A 17987-nucleotide genomic window follows, 5' to 3' on the forward strand; every position below is an offset into this window, starting at 1 on the left:
AACTAGGCAGTTTAGGATGATCAATTAAAGGGGACTCAGAATGTGAGCCATACAGAGTCAGGCTTCTTTGTGCTTCATCACAAGGAGTGCGGCTCGTCAGATTGCTTAAGCACATTTTTAACAAGAAGACCTCATGAGAGAGCCAACTGGTAGCCTCAAGGAGTTTGGAAAACAGAAGCACAGAGGTTACACTGTGGGATCCTGGTCATGAGACTGGATGCCTCACCTTGCTGAAAAGAGACACTGTACTTAAATGGCACAGCATGACTTTGTTCCTGCTCGACTAACTTTCTCAACACTACAGTCAACTAAGTCACCTACATCTACCTTTGAAACACCCGGAGAGCACCCGCCCCGAGGAGCAGGTGGATTTGGAGAGAACCGTTATCGACATGATTCCCCTGATGACTTTTTTAATGGGCCCCTAGGAACTACAGGAGGTTCCTGGCCCCAGCCCTCCCTGTTCCATCATGGTTCTGTGCACTCTGGTGTCTCTGTGGCAGCATATGCTGGAATCACAGGGAATCTGTCTGGTTGGCACAGCTTTTCCTGAGGTCATGATGGCACGAGCCAGCATAGTGGAGAGGTGGCACAGGGAACCATGGACACTGGAATGGAAGCTTTCACTCCTGGAAAAGCCTTTCAGGAAAAGTCACCTACTGAGATGAGGGAAGAAAAGAAAGAAGACAAGGTGGAAAAGTTGCAGTTTAAAGAGGAAGAATTTCCTTCTTTGAATCCAGAAGCTGGCAAACAGAATCAGTCATACAGTCCTCTTTGGACCCTTTCTAGAGTGTGGGAAAATCCACCTTGTGCCAAGCAACCCTCCAAGATGCTAGTTATCAAAAAAGTTTCCAAAGAGGGTCCTACTGCTTCCTTCTCTGCTGCATTTACCTCACCAGGATCTTGACATGCAAATGGGAAAAAATTGTCAATTATGGTTCCGAGTGTCTATGAGAACTTGGTTTCTAAGCCTGCACCACCTCCTTCCAAGCCCAATGCATGAAAATCTAGCAGAATGGAACACAAATCAGGATCCCTTTCCTCAAGCAGTGAGTCTGCATTTACCAATTCAATCTGTTACCAAACAACTGGTGGCACAGTTCTCAGCTCTCCCAAAGAGAGTTCCTCCAGCATTATCCCCCGAATTGAGATCAGGTCCTCTCATCTGACAGGTTGATGTGCTAAACCACTGACAGGAAGAGTGAGTTTCTGAAGACTCTGAGGAATGACCGGAATGGAGACTCTGCAGAGAATAGAGACCGTGACAAGCTGGAGAATTTGGAGGACAATGGCACACCTAAACGAAAGGAAAATGGGGAGCAATGCAGTCTTCAGGATGGTCTTTCTCTCCCTGTGGTAGAAAAAGGGGGCTCTTGTCACACCCTCTGGAAGCAGAGCACAGGTTATTGAAATCAATGGGGTGGCAGGAATATCCTGAAAATGATGAAAATTGCCTTCCTGTCACAGAGGATGAGCTAAAAGTGTTCCACACAAAGACAGAGCAACTGAGAAGAAATGGCTTTGGAAAGAATGACATCTTACAGAGCTGCTATTCCAGTCTGTTCCTCACTTGGAGAAGCACTTGTAAAGCAGAGTTTGAGGACTCAGACACAGACACGAGCAACAGTGAAACATCAGATGAAGATGCCTAGAAGTAGGCATATAAATTCTCACAATTAATCTGACCCAGGAAACTCAGCTTGAGTGTTTAGGGAATATACAAAATAAGTCATTCTTTTCCTTCCCTTATGTTGTTGAATACTTCATGCACAAGGGAAATAATCATATCCCAAAGAAAGAGCAGTTGGCTTGTTTAGCTTTTGTTGCTGTTATTCCCTGTTATCTGCTTAATAGAAGCTTGTGTGATGGAAAAGATTTTTTAAATACACACACACACACACAGTAAATATGGGGCCAAGCACACGTGGGAGCTGGCAGTGCAGAGATGCAGAGAGGAAGAGACACTGGTCTGCAGTAATAGCTTCTACTACCATCTGAACCCAAAAAGGAAAAAGAAAACAAAACTAAACAAACAAACCAGCTCTTGGGGCACTCACCCCTGTGCTCAAGCAATCATTGTCAATGACAAAGTGACTACTGAACTTATAATTGTATTCAATTAATGCTAATAATTTGGATATTTTATTTTTGGCTGCTCCAGTAGCTTTTGCCCTTAACAAAACAGATGTGTTTTTTGTTCGTTTGGTTGGTTTTGTTTTCTTTTTCCTTTTGGGGTTCCCTTGTAAAATATTTGGATATAGGAAATGTTGTGTTTTTCTTGCAGTCTTAATATTCAGGGTGGATATCAAATGTAAACTTTTGTAAGATTTCAAAGATTAAGATTATTTTGATAACATTATTTACAATTTTAAAAGATGTGGTTATCACAAGTCTGTTGAGGGGAAAAGCAACTGCATAAAATAACTAACTTGGAATAAATATTTTGCATTAGTTTAACAAAAAAAAAAAAGGACAAGATTTTATTTTATCTTAATTTATTCCTAAACATTCTTCCTTCCTTTATGTAGGTCTAAGTTTCTGATCAATAAAATTTCCTGGGGGTTTCAAGATGGCGGACTCAGGATTCAAAAGAGGAGAAATTGAGAGACTTGGGACCAATTCAAAGCAGCCGGGTGAGTCTCTCCCATTGGGGAGGCGTCTCGGATGGGGCGGTCGTCCCGGAATGCAGGGAACTTTGTGAAGTAGAGCTGCCCGGCGAGACACCCCTCCCCCCGCTGGAGCAGTGAACTCGGACAACTGGGAGCATCGTAGAGGAGGCCGCTCAGCACAGCGCTTGGACTCGGAGCAACCACTGGGGCTCTGGGCAGCGGCCCAGAGGAGGGGCTGCGAGGAGAGCTGTTTGGACTCAGAGCGACCACCCCTGAACAGCAGGGCCTGCCTGGAGGAGGAGGAGCAGTGTGGCAAGGCGCTTGGACTTGGAGCGACTGTGCCAGAGCTACAGGCGGTTGCCAGAGGAGGAGCTGCTCTGCGAGCTGTTTGGACTCTGAGCGACCACTCCTGAACGCTGGGGCCTGCCCTGAGGAGGAGGAGGAGGAGGAGCATGGCCGCTTGGATTAGGAGTGACTATACCAGAGCTACGGGCAGTTGCCGGAGGAGGAGCTGCATGGCGAGCTGTTTGGACTTAAAGCGACCGTTCCTGAACACCGGGGCCTGCCCGGAGGAGGAGGGGGAGAAGGAGGAGGAGAGTGGCAGGTCGCTTGGACTTGAGTGACTGCATTAGAGATCCAGGACGCTGCTCAGAGGAGGAGGCAAGTGGTGAGTTGTTTGGACTCAAAGTGACCGCTCCTGAACACCGGGGGGCTGCCTGGAGGAGGAGCGCGGTGGGTCGCTTGGTCTCCAGTGGCCGCACCAGAGCTCCGGGCGGCTGCCCGGAGGAGGCATGCAGCTGGTAACGTGGACTCAGAGCGACTCAGAGCGACTCACAGTGACCACTCCTGAACACCAGGGGGGCTACCTGGACGAGGAGGAGGAACGGGGCGGGTCACTTGGACTTGGAGTGACTGCCCAGGGCTGTGGGCGGTTGTCGGGAGGAGGAGGCACGCAGTAAGTTCCTTGGACTCCTAGTGACCGCACCAGAACACCGGGCGGCTGACTGGAGGAAGAGGTGTGCGGTGGGTCACTGGGACTCGGAGCGATTGTACGGGGCTCCAGGTGGCTGCTCACAGGAGGGGCCGCATAGCCAGGCGATTAGGTGCAGAGCAGGGTCACAGGACCTAGGAGGCTTCTTGGTGGAAGAGCCGCACAGAGACAGGCTTAGGGTGGAGCTAAGGTTCCAGGACTGCGGGCAGATTCTCTGAGGAGAGGCAACCTAAGGAGACTCATCTGCGAAGGGTGAGGCTCCCAGGCCCAGGAGGTAGGTCCGGGCACCTGGGAACATTGCAGAGGAAGGCAGCCCAACCCAGGCAGTAGTTGTAGATTGAGGGGAACCTCTAGGAGGGGAACTGACCAGCCAGACCTCCCCACCGGGGGAGTCTTCCCTGCTGGGTGAGGTTTTCCCACAAGGATGGTAAAACCAGAGACACAGGCCCAACAGGCCTTGCCTCAGCCCGCAGCCTAGTTACCCTTTGGATGACCATTGGTCAACAAGTGGAGACACCTCTGCCCACTAGCAGGGAATATACCCCACCTGAAGGCCACCACCCCTAGAGAGGCAGGTTCCTTGTGGAGCACCGCACTATCAACTTCCTCCAAGACTTCAGCCTACTGAAGGCTAAGAGGGGATGTACTAGAAATCTTCAGGGACATTGTAAGTCAATAGAGGAAATCTGCAATATCCCAGTGGTCCACTGATACCTGAAGAATATGAGAAAACAAGGGAAGAATATGCCCCAAACAAATCTAGATGTTACATCAATAAAACCCAATGACAGCATGGCAGAAGAAATGATAGAAAAGGAGTTCAGAATGTACATAATTAAAATGATCAGGGAAGCAAACAATGAGATGAAAGAGCAAATGCAGGCATTGAATGATCGCACCAATCGACAGTTAAAAGAGCAAATACAGGAAGCAAAAGATCATTTCAATAAAGAGTTAGAGATATTGAAAAAAAACCAAACAGAAATCCTTGACATGAAGGAAACAATAAACCAAATTAAGAACTCCATAGAAAGCATATCCAAAAGGATAGAACACCTGGAAGACAGAACCTCAGACATTGAAGACAAAATGTTTAACCTTGAAAACAAAATTGAACAAACAGAGAAGATGGTAAGAAATCATGAACAGAATCTACAAGAACTATGGGATATCATGAAAAGGCCAAATTTAAGAATTATTGGGATTGAGGAAGGCCTAGAGAAACAAACCAAAGGAATGAACAATCTATTCAATGAAATAATATCAGAAAATTTCCCAAATCTGAAGAATGAAATGGAAAATCAAGTTCAAGAGGCTTATAGGACTCCAAATACACACAACAGACCCACACCAAGGCAGATTATAATGAAAATACCTAACATACAAAATAAAGACAGAATTTTAAAGGCTGTGAGAGAAAAGAACCAAATTAAATTCAGGGGGAAACCAATACAGATATCAGCAGATTTTTCAATCCAGACGCTAAAAGCTAGAAGGGCCTGAAACAACATTTTTCAAGCTCTGAAAAGAAAATGGATGCCAACCAATAATCTTATACCCAGCAAAACTTACCTTCAAATTTGACGATGAAATAAAATCCTTCCATGATAAACACAAGCTAAAAGAATTTACAAAAAGAAAGCCAGCACTACAGAACATTCTCAGCAAAATATTCCATGAGGAAGACATGAAAAACAAAGAAGCAAATTAGCAAAGGGAGGAATTATCCTAAAGGAATTGTCAAATAAATGAGGAACCAAGTCATGTCAAATAAATAAATAAATAAATAAATAAATAAATAAATAAAATTTTAAAAATGAACCAAATGACTGTGAAACCAAATCATATCTCAATAATAACCCTGAATGTTAATGGCCTGAATTCATCAATCAAAAGACACAGACTGGCAGATTGGATTAAAAAGAAAGATCCAACAATATGCTGCCTGCAAGAGACTCACCTCATAGAAAAAGATAACCATAGCCTAAAGGTGAAAGGATGGGGAAAAACATACCATGCACGTGGACTCAGCAAAAAAGCTGGAGTATCCATCCTTATTTCAGATAGTGTGGACGTCAAGCCGAAGTTAGTCAGAAGGGTTAAAAAAGGACATTTCATACTGCTTAAGGGAAGCATAAATCAGCAAGATATAACAATCATAAACATCTATGCCCCAAACAGTGGCTCATCCATGTATGTCAAACAAATCCTTCTCAATTTCAGAAACCAAATAGACCATAACACAATAATACTAGGTGATTTTAACACACCTCTCTCACCACTGGACAGATCTTCCAACAAAAATTGAACAAAGAAACCATAGAACTCAATAACACAATCAATGATTTAGACTTAACAGACATTTATAGAATATACCATCCAACCAAGAGTGAATACACTTTCTTCTCAGCAGCACATGGATCCTTCTCTAAAATAGACCACAAATTATGTCACAAAGCTAATGTTAGCAAATAGAAGAAGACAGAGACACTACCTTGTATTCTATCAGATCATAATGGATTGAAGTTAGAAATAAATAAAACAGCAAAAAACAGAAACTATTCCAACACCTGGAGATTAAACAATATGCTATTATATGATGAATGGATAACAGAAGATATTAGGAAGGAAATTAAAAAATTCTTAGAGGTAAATGAGAACAAAGAAACATCATATCAAAATCTCTGGGACACTATGAAAGCAGTACTTAGAGGGAAATTTATTTCTTGGAGCACATTTAATAAATGAAATAAAACTCAACAAATAAATGACCTAACACTACAGTTCAAAGCCCTAGAAAAAGAAGAACAGACCAGCACCAAAAGTAGTAGAAGACAGGAAATAGTTAAACTCAGAGCTGAAATCAATGAAATTGAAACAAAAGAAACAATACAAAAAATTGACAAAATAAATAGTTGGTTCTTTGAAAAAATAAACAAAATTGATAAACCTTTAGCGACACTAACAAAGAGAAGACGAGAGAAAACCCAAATCACTAAAATTCGGAATGAACAAGGAAATATCATAACAGACACGACTGAAATACAAAACATAATGAGAAGCTATTTTGGAAATCTATACTCCAACAAAATAGAAAATTTTGAAGACATCAACAGGTTTCTAGAGACATATGAATTGCCTAAACTGAACGAGGAGAACATACACAATTTAAATAGACGAATTTCAAGTAATGAATAAAAGAAGTCATCAAAAGCCTACGAACAAAGTCCAGAACCAGATGAGTTCTCAGCCGAGTTCTACAAAACCTTTAAAGAAGAGCTCATTCCAATACTTCTCAACGTATTCCATAAAATAGAAGAGGAGGAAACCCTCCCAAACTCATTCTATGAAGCCAATATCACCCTGATACCTAAACCAGACAGAGACACATCAAGGAAAGAAAATTTCAGACCAATATCCTTAATGAACATCAGCGCAAAAATTCTCAACAAAATTTTAGCAAATCGCATACAAAAACATATTAAAAAGATAGTGCACCATGATCAACTGGGTTTCATCCCAGGGATGCAAGGTTGGTTCAACATCCGGAAATCAATAAATGTCATTCACCATATCAATAGACTTAAAGTCAAGAATCACATGATTATTTCAATAGATGCAGAAAAAGCATTTGATAAAATACAGCATCCCTTCATGCTCAAAACACTAGTAAAAATAGGGATAGTGGGAACATTCCTTAATATTGTGAAGGCCATCTACGCTAAGCCCATGGCCAATATCATTCTAAATGGTGAAAAACTGAAAGCATTCCCCCTAAAAACTGGAACAAGGCAGGGATGCCCTCTTTCACCACTTCTATTCAACATCATCCTTGAAACTCTAGCCAGAGCAATTAGACAAACCAACGAAATTAAAGGGAAATGAATTGGAAAAGAAGAACTCAAACTATCCCTGTTCACTGATGACATGATTATATATTTAGAGGAACCTGGAAATTCCACCAGAAAACTCTTAGAACTCATAAGTGAATTCGGTAAAGTAGCAGGTTACAAGATCAATGCTCATAAATCCAATGCATTTTTATACATAAGTGATGAATCTTCAGAAAGAGAAATTAGGAAAACTACCCCATTCACAATAGCATCGAAAAAAATAAAATACTTGGGAATCAATCTCACAAAAGAGGTGAAAGACCTCTACAATGAGAGCATCGAAAAAAATAAAATACTTGGGAATCAATCTCACAAAAGAGGTGAAAGACCTCTACAATGAGAACTACAGAACACTAAAGAAAGAAATTAAAGAACACCTTAGATGATGGAAAGATCTCCCATGTTCTTGGATAGACAGAATTAATATTGTCAAAATGGCCATACTACCTAAAGTGCTGTACAGATTCAATGCAATTCCAATTAAAATCTCAATGACGTACCTTACAGAAATAGAGCAAGCAATTATGAATTTCATCTGGAAGAATAAGAAACCCAGAATAGCGAAAGCAATCCTCAGTAGAAAAAGCAAAGCAGGGGGTATCGAAATACCAGATCTTCAACTATACTACAAAGCAATAGTAACAAAAACGGCATGGTATTGGTACCAAAATAGACAGGTAGATCAATGGTACAGAATAGAGGACATGGACACAAACCCAAATAAATACAATTTTCTCATACTAGATAAAGGGGCCAAAAATATGCAATGGAGAAAAGATAGCCTCTTCAACAAATGGTGCTGGGAGAATTGGAAATCCATATGCAACAGAATGAAACTAAACCCATATCTCTCACCATGTACGAAACTAATCTCAAAATGGATTAAGGACCTCAGAATCAGACCAGAGACCCTGCAAATTATAGAAGAAAAAGTAGGTCCAGATCTTCAACATGTCGGCTTAGGACCAGACTTCCTCAACAGGACTCCCATAGCACAAGAAATAAAAGCAAGAATCAATAACTGGGATAGATTCAAACTAAAAAGCTTTCTCTCAGCAAAGGAAACTGTCATCAATGGGAAGAAAGAGCCTACATAGTGGGAGAAAATCTTTGCCAATCATACTTCAGATAGAGCACTAATCTCCAGAATCTATAAAGAACTCAAAAAACTCTACAACAAGAATGCAAATAATCCAATCGACAAATGGGCTAAGGAAATGAATAGACACTTCAAAGAAGAAGATCTACAAGCAATCAATAATCATATGGAATAATGTTCAACATCTCTAGTAAGAAGAGAAATGCAAATCAAAACCACCCTAAGATTCCATCTCACCCCAATTAGAATGGCGATTATCAAGAATACAAGCAACAACAGGTGTTGGTGAGGATGTGGGGAAAATGGTACACTCATACATTGCTGGTGGGGCTGCACATTAGTGCAGCCACTCTGGAAAGCAGTGTGGAGATTCCTTAGAAAACTTGGAATGGAACCACCAATTGACCCAGCTATCCCACTCCTTGGTCCATACCCAAAGGACTTAAAAACAGCATACTACTGAGATACAGCCACATCAATATTCATAGCTGCTCAATTCACAATAGCCAGATTGTGGAACCAACCTAGATGTCCTTCAATTGATGAATGGATAAAGAAACAATGGTATATATGTACAATGGAATATTACTCAGCCATAAAGAATGATAAAATTATGTCATTTGCAGGCAAATGGATGAAATTGGAGAATATCATCCTAAGTGAGATAAGCCAATCTCAAAAATCCAAAGGTCGAATGATATCGCTAATAAGTGGATGAGGACACATAATGGGGGGAGGGAAGGATTAGTGTTAGGGTTAGAGTTAGGGTTAGGGAGGGGGGCAAGAATGGAGGAAGGAAGGAATGTATAGAGGGAAAAGAGGGGTGGGAGGGGTGGGGGGAAGGGAAAAAATAACAGAATGAATCAAACAACATTACCCTATGTAAATTTATGATTACACAAATGGTATGCCTTTACGCCATATACAGAGAAACAACATGTATCCCATTTGTTTACAATAAAAAAATAAAATAAAATAAAATTTCCTTTTCTTTGAAGAACTTTTTAACCTTTTTTTCAGGGTGGGTCTGCTAGCAACACATTCCTTCAATTTTTATTTCTCTGAGCACATCTTCATTTCTTCATTTTTGCATAAAAATTTCACTGAATACAGAATTCTAGTTTAATTAGGGGTTCCTTTACACACTTAAATATTTCATTCAGCTTTCTTCTTGAATGGTGTCTGAAAAGAAGTTCAATTAAGCCTTATTCTTATTTCTTCTCCATAGGTAAGATGAGGTTTTAATTTCCCCCATTCTGAATTCTTTCAAAATTCTCGCTGTCTTTGATATTTTGCAGTTTGAGTTTTGCTATTTACCCTGTATGGAGTTCTCTGAGCTTCCTGGACCTGTAGTTTGTGTCTGTCAGTAATTTTGGATTACTTCAAATAATTCTTCTGTTGCTTTTTGTCACTTTTTTCTAATGTTCTAGTGTTCTCATTACATAAAAGTTTCACATTTTGCAATTGATTCATAGTTTTCATTCTGTTCCATTCTTCTCCCTTTTCCTCTTCAGTTTTAGTCCTCCCCCACCCACTCCTTCCAGTGTTAGAGATCAAGCCGAGGGTCTTATAGATGCTAGGCAAGCAGTCTGTCACTAACCACACTCACAGCCTGCACCGGCATTTCTAAGGACATATTCTCAAGCTCAGATATTCTACCTTGTCTGTATCTAGTCTACTCATGTGCTCATCAAAAGCACTCTTCATTTATGCTACAGTATTTTTTATCTCCAGCATTTCTTTTTGACTCTTGGAGTTTCTGTGCCTCTGCTTACATTACCCCTGTGTTCTTGCATGTTGTCCACTTGTCCTTCGACTTTGAAAGTTAGGCAAGGTTGGAATTGGCAATTTCTGTTTATCCAGATTGGTTGGGCTCTGGTAAACCTCCAGTCAATCAGGCTCTGTTAAAATCGCTTTCTTTAAGGACATACTTTGTTATGAAAATAGTTTAGGGCATATTTCAAAATGGTTACTATTTCCTCCCACTGTCAGAGGAAATTTTTCTCTTATCTTTGTTAGGAATAATAGAAGTAAAATTCACACATCTCATAAGACCAGTACCCCTTGAGGTTTTTATTGCCGAAGTTTTTCACAGTAAGCCTTCAGTGGTTTATCAGTTATAGTTCAGATTTTTTTCCATGGTTTGGCGTGTCCCCTTAAAATCCATATATTGGAAGCTTAATTCTCAAATCCATACCTCAGTGATATCTGGAAGTGGGATGCAATCTTTGGGACGTAATTAGGATTAGTTGAGGTTATGGGGGTAGGACCTCCATGATGGAATTAGTGGCTTTAAGAGAAGAGGAAGAACAACTTTAGTTAGTATGCTTGCTTGGTGTGTTGCCATGCAAATGCCTTCCACCATGTTCTGATACAATAAGAAAGCCTTAACCAGATGCTGGAAAAATGCTAGCATCTTACTCTTAGACTTCTCAGCCTTCAGAACTATAAGCCCAAAATACCTCTCTTCCTTATAAATTACCTTGTCTCAGGTGGATTTTTTACAGCAACATAAAACAGACCAAGACAGTGTTCTCACTGATTCCTGGTTTCTGCTCCCAGCAGACTGTGAGTCTCTGTATTTGTTTGTGTGTCTCCCCAGTTTAGGGATACTAGTTTGCCCTGTGACCTCAGTTCTCTAATAAGTTTAAGAAGAGTGTTCATTTTAATTTTGTATAGATTTTTCTTGTTGTGAGGATGAGAATGACATCTCCAAGTTCTAAGCTTCTTACATGTTGGACTGAAAATTTCTATATCCCCTGACTGATGTGATCCCACAATATGTACAATTAGAAAAATGAGAAATTATACTCCATTTATGCATGATCTATCAAAATGTATAAATGCATTCTACTGTTATGTACAACTAATTAGAACAAATTTTAAAAATTAATATAAAAAATGTTCCCTTGGGCCAGACAGACTTGACTCACATATGGGTGGAAACGAGGTGGTACATTCTGTTTTGTCTCCATCCCTCCACCTTTTACTTCCCCTCTCACTTCACAGTCCTTCAAGGTCAGCTCAGGGATGGATAAAAAGGGTATTATAAAGAAGGCTCATTGTCATCTTTGTAGCAAATGCCCTAATTTTGTTACTTCAGTCATTAAATACATTTTAGGAGATTCAGCCCGAACCTAGGAGCTCTAACATTACCTATTCTCTGAATGTTTCAGGCTGCATCTCACAAGTCCCAAGAATTCTCTTTCTGGCGGCTTACTTCACACAACCTTGACCTGCTGGTTGATTTGCTTCTCCCTTCCTCCTTTCTAGTGGAGTTGCTTCTCTTCTTTTTCAAGATAATTCTACTCCAGCGCTAACAGGTGAATTATGCCTCCCTAAAATTACATCAACGTTCTGAGTACCTTGGCCTGTGATCTTATTTAGAAATAAGATTCTTATAGGAATAATCACATTAAAATGAGGTCTTCAGCAGGTACTAATCCAGTATGATTTGTGTTCTTAATAAAAAATTTAAACATAGAGACAAACTACACAGGGAGAATGTCATGTGAAGTTGAAGATAGAAAATGAGTGGTGCATCTAAAAGCCAAAGAATACCAGAGAACTACCGGAAGCTAGGAGGGAGGCATAGAACAGACTCCTCCTCACAGCTCACAGGAAGGAACTATCCCTGCCAAAACCTTGATCTTGGACTTCAAGTCTTCAGAACTAGGGCAATACATACATACATACATATATATATATATATATTTTTTTTTTAATTTAAGCCACTCAGTTTGAGGAACTTTGTTATGACAGTACTAGCAGACTGATATACCCAGTCATATAACAGAATGTTTACCAGATGTTGGGGGAAACTTGACATTTATTAAGTTCTTGCACATCACAGGCACCCTCATTCAGTCTCTGGTCTTTATTTTCAGGCAAGAGAGTTATGTACTCACTTTTGGGACTGCATTTTCCAAACTCTAAGATTACTGGCCAAGTCCTCCCCCATCCTACAAAAAAAAAAACCTTTTATGACTTTTCTCCTCAGTGAAGTGATGGTATGGCAAGGGGCCAGATCACACAAGACCTTACATACCTATGAAAATTATTTTGAATTTATTATGTTTGATTGAGGAAGCTATTAAAGATTTTGAACAGGAAAGTGACAAGTTATGATTTGATTTTTAAAAAGATTTTTACATGGGCCAACTGGAGAGTAGACTGTACAGAGGCAAAAATGGAAACATGGAAAGCAATTAAGAGACAGTTATTGTATCCAGTGTGGACTAGAGTGATAGCAGTAGAGATGGTGAAAAGAGGTTAAATTTAGGATGCCTTCTGGAGAAAGAGTCAATGGATTTTGCTGTGGAATTTTATGTACAATGCAAGAAAAAAATGGAATCAAAGTATGATTTTTGTAGTCCACTTAGGGATTTTTTTCATGAGGGCGGAGTTTAGAACCAAACCTCTGTTAGGTATGCAAAAACAGCTCTCCACAGCTGTTTTCAATCTATATTATTATTCAGGAGATAGGAGAAAGAGCTGGGTCTGAGAGCCTATCCTTCACATATTCTCTTTGTTGTTTTATCTTTACAGAGCTCGCAAGAAAGCTCATGCCATTCATTTTTCCCTTTCCATGAAGGCATATAACAAAAAATTTAAAGGAGATACACTGAGTAGAAAATGAAAAGGCTCTGTGAATCTATGTGGAAGAAAACTGATGTCTTCACTCAAACAAATCACCTATTTTTGATACTTTAATCTGCCAGAGAACTAATAACAATTTTTCTTTTCCCTTACCTACTACCTCCCATCCAAATATAATTTATGCAGGACTCATGCCAAGTATTGTGTAGTGAAGAATTTGGACTTTCCCAAAACCCATTTGACCTTTGCCCTCAGATTGGGGGACAGAATCTCTATCATATCTGATAGGAGTGTCTTTGTTTAGGGTGGAGGCTAAGTGTAATAATCTTAGTATAGGGCTCCATGTGCCTAAAAGACCACCCATGTGATTTAGGGTGGAGGCTTTGTGCCATGTGGTATCATTTGACCTGGAGACTGAGATCAACCACATGGTTAATCAAGCAATCAATCAATCCTGCCTACATAATGGAGCTCCAATAAAAATTCTACATGTTGAACCTCTGGTGAGCATCACTGGCTGGCAATCCTTCGATGCATCTTGTCATGCATTGGTGCTGACAGTGTAACGTGTCCTGACTCCAGTGGGAGAGTACAACAGAAGCTTTGTGTTTGGTAGCCTCCAGGACTCTATTTTATGTACTTCCTTTCAGGTAGATGTAAATTTGTATCCTTTTCTTATAATAAAATAACCACATGTAAAACAATTTTCAGAGAGTTCTGTGAGGCCTTCTAGAAAATTTCAAACCTGAGGGTTTGAGGACCACCCCCCACACAACTTGTAGTTGGTGTCAGAAATGAGATAAGCCTTGTGACTGTGACCTCTAACCTTGCAGTTTGCCTAACTCTAGATGAATGTATGCATCTACAAGTTGTCCCCACGGCAAACTAGAGACTATTTTGATTTTTAGTTGGTTTATTTGAAACTCTAATGAAGCGCTTTTTGAACATCAGAATTTTATCCTTCCTTGTATATAAAAAAATTCAAAATACATAGATAAAAGTAGAAGTTAAAGATTGCTAAATGGTTTTCATGACAAAGTATATCCTTAAAGGAAAAAAAAAAAAAAAGGGATTTTAACAGAGCCTGATTAACTGGAGGTTTACCAGAGCCCAACCAATCTGGATAAACAGAAATTGCCAATTCCAACCTTGCCTAACTTTCAAAGTCGAAGGACAAGTGGACAACATGCAAGAACACAGGGGTAATGTAAGCAGAGGCACAGAAACTCCAAGAGTCAAAAAGAAATGCTGGAGATAAAAAATACTGTAGCATAAATGAAGAGTGCTTTTGATGAGCACATGAGTAGACTAGATACAGACAAGGTAGAATATCTGAGCTTGAGAATATGTCCTTAGAAATGCTGGTGCAGGCTGTGAGTGGTTCAGTGATGGATGCTTACCTAGCATCTGTGAGACCCTCAGCTTGATCACTAACACTGGAAGGAGGAGCCATTTGAATGGTTTGATTCTGTGATCCTTCTTTTTGATCTCTGAATATAAATTGAACCTAGAAAACAATGTTTTGTCATTACTATGCCACACTTTATACATACCTGCTTGGACTTGGGCAAGGGATTTAACTGATTCACCAAATTTAAATCAGAATTCAGAGGCTTTGGAACATGTGATATCATTTGACCTGATACTCCAATAGAATTGGTTAGTGTGGACAGATCCTTGCCTTTAGAATCTAACCAAGTATGTTTTCCCTAATGAATTTGTCAAAGCTGTCAAAATGCTGGAGCTGAGTTCTAGTTGTGGCAGCCGGGTTCTATTTTTAAATTTAAGCGAACAACATGTAATTTGATAGTACATTTGTAGGTGTCTGTCTGCTATGTGTCACTGAGATCATTTGACTTGAAGGGTGCAGATTGATTGACAAGAAAATAGATGGGAGGTGGTCTGGAATAGGAAAAGGAAATGCCAAACATGGTGCTGGGAGATTTATTTAATCATATCAGTGATCAAAGATGGACCAACTGTTAGCCAGGAGGGAACAAATCTCCTTTCCTTTTCTTTCTGTCAGATCTTGGTGCAAAAGAAGAGGGGTGAGGAGAAAAACTGGAGTTTCTGACTTCCCTAGGGATGTATGAATTAAAATCACACAAAAAAACTAGCTTGCATGATTTAGATGGTGGAGAAATTTGCACTACAAGTGTGTAAAAAGGAAAAAAATTATACTACATATTTGTAGTCATTATTATAATAGTTGCTGCTAAGAACATATGGGCTTCTATAATTTTAATAACATATAAATTTAAACCCACACACCAAAATTTTGCTACATTCCCTTCTTTCTCCTTACAGATTTGTAGGAGGCATTTTTGTGGCTTGCTGAGGCAGAAGTCTACTCCACCAATTATGTTAAAGTGAAACACATAACCTCATTCTTTAAAAAAAAATTTTTTTTGTAGTTGTAGATGGACAGATTGCCTTTATTTTTATGTGGTGCTAAGGATTAAACCTAGGGCCTCACACATGTTAGGCAAGTGCTCTGTCACTGAGCTACAGTCCCAGCCCATACCCTCATTCTTGATTTTGATATTTTATACAGGATGGGAGGTGAAAGTATAGGGGTTGTTGTTAAAAAGTGTATTATTTTCTTTTGCTGAATAACAAATCCCTTCAAAATTTATTTGAATATTTACCTCAATATTTACTCGTTGTTGAACTACCATCATTTTCACTATCTCTAGTTGTTCCTGTGAGATAGGAATTCAGAACAAGTCACAAAGGGTTTTGCTGTTTCCACTTTGTAAAATTTGGGAACCCAGCTGAAAGATTTGGAATAATCTGAAGTCTCATTCATTCCTGTGTGGGTCCTGCTGAAACATGCACATGTGTTCAATAGTTAAGAGTTTACTATTGAGCAAAGTACATTCTTCTATCTTTGGGCCTCTAACTTGTATAACATTGACAGATGGCACCCATCTTTTGGTCTATTTCCAAGTTTCACACCAAGACTGACACATTATTAAAATTTGTGCTTTTATTCTCATTTAACTAGTTCCCCCATTTGTTATTTTTGTCTTCTAGGATGTCACATTAGTGGTAGTGTTTATTAGGCTCCTCCAGGCTCTCTCAGATTTCCTCTCTGTGACTTGACAGGAAAAGTACTGGTCAGGTATTTTGCCTGATGTTTTGGTGCCTTATCTTTTCAATGAACTTGATTGCTGTTGGCACAGTCCATCCCCCCCAAAAATATATACGTTGCCTTCACGCCTCTGTTTTACAATCATTTTCCTTGATTGCAGTGTAAAATTTAAATTACAGCAGGGCATATGAAGAGGTTCAGTCTTGCTCTTGTCTTCCTCTTCAGTGGAAAGTGCTACCCTACAAACTATTTGAGGTCTGCACAGAAATTTAGTCCAGTCTTGCAATACTCTGCCTCCATTCAGGCATTAATTCTTGGCTAACTCCAATGAGTTATTTTTATTCTCAAGAACATTCTGTACACTGCACTTCTCCATTAACATCCGCCCTTCCAACTCCCAACCCTTTTGTTACATAACCTGCTAAATTTCTCTAATTTAAGTGTGGTCATTCATTCAATAAATATTTATTGTGTATTTCATGACAGGCATTGTTTATTGTCTAGGATATATTAAAAGGACAATTCTCTGAAGAATATTATAAATTTTGATTCATTTATCAGTTTCCTTTTCTGTAGCTGCCCTCGTCTGTGTCCCCAGCACCTGGTTTATTTAGCTTTATAAAATTAACTGCTGTGGAGTAAGTAAACTCACTGACAATACCATGTAAAATTTAATCAGTTGTCCTCCCACCCCCCAATTGCTTATCCTGGATTTACCCTTAATAGAGTTAACTTTCAAATCTGTTTCTGGAGAAACATAACATCAACACCCTTAGATTCCCATCGTCAAGTATGGTAACAGGAAAACTTTAGTTGTCATTAGAATGTAGTTTTAACTTCCTGTCGCACGTGCTATAATTGAGAGGTAAATTTAACCTTCCAAAATTACACCTCCCATCTTTTCCAGGGTTGAATGAGCAGTGTAAAACCTCTTAAACCGCGAGTGGAGATGTGGGGAATAAGGAAACACCCGTGAAGGTTTTTTAAATTCCAGTTGTAGACCTAGGCTTCAGGGTGGTTCGGTCTTCCAAAGTTACCCACGTACTCTTCAAAAGGAAGGTGCCGGTTAATACTTTGATTCCCACGGGCCTCTCCACCTCCCATCCCACCTCGCGCCACAGGAACCGAGCGGGCGACCACGCCCACCCCATTTCCGGGTTGTCGCGCCGCTGCCGTCGCGTGCGTAATGACGTTTCAGGCTTCTGTGGACCCCGGAAGTGCAACTCGAACTTGGTCGGGGCGCGGATCCCGAGAGGGAAAGTCACAACAACCGCACGAGGGAGTTTGACTAGCGAGCTGGAAGGCCACGCCTCCTCCCGCCTCCCCCCACAGCCCTGTAGCTGGGGGCAGAGCTCAGGTAGGAACATCGTCCCCGAGGATCTGAGCTCCCGGATCAGGCCTGGGTTGAATCTGAGGAGGGGGCCGGCCTGGGTCGGTGTCGGGCGGGGATAGCTGGCCCTGAGGTCCGAGGCTGTCAGAAATCATGCTTCGTTAACAGGGGATACCTCCGATCTGCGTCCGGACCCCGCTAATGGGCCGCTTCCACCTGCCATTTCCACTTCTCATGCAGGAGGAACACGTGTGTTTCCAGGCTGACTTGCTTTAAAGCTGAGCTCATGAGGTTGTGGGAGCTACTAGAAGACTGTAGAATAATGGCCCTCCACCCTTACTCGGCAGGGCAGGTAGTGCAGTTCTCTGATTG

At 40.5% G+C, this 17987-nt stretch overlaps 1 protein-coding gene and 1 pseudogene across 8 annotated transcripts in view; both read left to right on the top strand.

Annotated features, from left to right (window-relative positions):
• Nucleotides 1–217: 217 nt before the first annotated feature.
• On the top strand, nt 218–1652 carry LOC306664028 (vasculin-like protein 1; annotated as a pseudogene). Its single transcript has one exon. The product of its transcript is annotated as a vasculin-like protein 1 (transcript).
• Nucleotides 1653–17488: 15836 nt separating this feature from the next.
• ARB2A (ARB2 cotranscriptional regulator A) overlaps nt 17489–17987 on the top strand; it is a 530196-nt gene continuing 529697 nt past the window's right edge. For 6 of the 7 annotated variants that reach the window (XM_079146019.1, XM_079146024.1, XM_079146020.1 and 3 more), the window contains exon 1: nt 17489–17642. The gene's annotated coding sequence lies outside the window, so the exon portion shown is untranslated. Of the gene's footprint in view, nt 17643–17675; nt 17968–17987 lie in introns of those variants that run through there. The other variant, XM_079146023.1, reaches the window with a different exon arrangement.

Source organism: Sciurus vulgaris (genome assembly GCF_902686455.1).
Source record: "Sciurus vulgaris genome assembly, chromosome: 6".
In the NCBI taxonomy this organism is placed as follows: domain Eukaryota; kingdom Metazoa; phylum Chordata; class Mammalia; order Rodentia; family Sciuridae; genus Sciurus; species Sciurus vulgaris.